General features: G+C 44.9%; 1 pseudogene; it reads right to left on the bottom strand.

Moving 5' to 3' along the window:
* Positions 1 to 310: 310 nt before the first annotated feature.
* LOC147310826 (uncharacterized) lies at positions 311 to 1092 on the bottom strand (annotated as a pseudogene).
* Between the last annotated feature and the right edge of the window lie 375 nt (positions 1093 to 1467).

Raw genomic sequence — 1467 nt, 5'->3', positions numbered from 1 at the left:
CAGGAGCAAGTGTCATTTGGCCCTGGTTTGACAACCACACTGGGGTACATATTAACAAAACAAGAAGTGTTGTCTTCAGCCTCACATGATAAGAGTAATCGGATTGGCATTGTAGTGTGTAACATTTTGAACTTGTTGCGCTAACTACCTATTACTCGCTCAACATGAATTCTCAGGTGGGCAGTTGCTCTCGTTTGTTCAACGTCCCTTGCATCAAGTTGACAGTAGCCTTTTGTGAAAGCTGGAATCTTGACCTCCGCACTCATCATTCCTACAGCATCTCTGATGTCAAAGCCTCTGTCAGCCAACACTACGTCCCCTGGTAACAGCTTTTGAAGAATGCCACATCTCTCTGTGATGTGTTTATCTGATGCACGCCCCCCCATCCCCTGGAAATGAAAGAAATAGCTCCATGGGGTGTAATCCCGATGAGGTATTTATGGTGTGTGTACCCTTGTAATGAGAGTATGTTTGTGCACGTGCCTTTAAATTAGATGGTCTTTCTGTTCGAATCTCAAAACAGTCAACAATGATGGCTACTCGTTTTCCAAAGTTTCAGTAAACTGTGGAGGCATTGTGGCCTGCAGACAGTGCCTCTCAGGCCAGTGCACCAGTGCTCCTAAGCGGGCATACAAAACATCAATGGTATCGGTGAAGACAGAAGACAGTGTTTTGTGGGACACATCGAATAGATGACAAAGATGCTGGACTGGAAGATCAAGTCTCAGACACATCAGTGTGAGTAAGAGCATTTGGAAACCTGTCAGTGTCTTCGATATTGGCAGGAAATCTTTGACAGTGTTGAAGAGGGACATTAAGACAGCATAACAATGTAGTCCAGTAATATCTTACTTTTTCGGTATCGTCCTTTAAGAAAGTTTCATTCAGCTCTGTCTTTTGCAACTGTGCTCGAAGCAGTCTGTTCTCCTCCAGCAGCCGGTTTATTTCTGCTCTGCCCTGTTCATTGCACACACAATCCTTCGTCTGCCCTTCAGCTTCCATGACGCTGTCACTCCCATCACCACTGTCCACATTTGCAGCTGGTACGTCAACCTCCACTTCTCCAACACAACTGCTGTCCACTGCCTCCATGTCATGGTTATTTTGTTGTTGTTGTTCTGTCAGACCTTCATTGATCATCAAGCCTGTAAGATAAAAATAGTGCATAGACATAAGGTTAATGTACACCAATATTCCAATGACAGGTGTGTGATTCATCTTTAAGTTATGTGCGGATTAGTGTACCATAAGAGCAATTTAGTATGTTTTTAGAGGGGGGGGGGGTGTTTACCTGCAATGGGTGCTCTTTTTCACTTCCGTTGTGTACGCCTTGCGACACAGGTCTGACACAGGTTTGTCATCGTGCCCCATGTGCAGTGTTGGTGCCCAGTCTGGATTTGTTCCATTTCATATGCTGGTTTGCCTGCAATAATGCCAAATCAAAAGCTACTCAGTCGACATGACGTG

This window comes from Aulonocara sp. 'chitande type north' Nkhata Bay, linkage group LG16, assembly GCF_057382095.1.
Source record: "Aulonocara sp. 'chitande type north' Nkhata Bay isolate Kocher_YH1m ecotype deep benthic linkage group LG16, A_spYH_male_GT1.1, whole genome shotgun sequence".
NCBI classification, from domain to species: Eukaryota; Metazoa; Chordata; class Actinopteri; order Cichliformes; family Cichlidae; genus Aulonocara; species Aulonocara sp. 'chitande type north' Nkhata Bay.
This window is presented reverse-complemented; position numbering and strand designations above follow the sequence as displayed.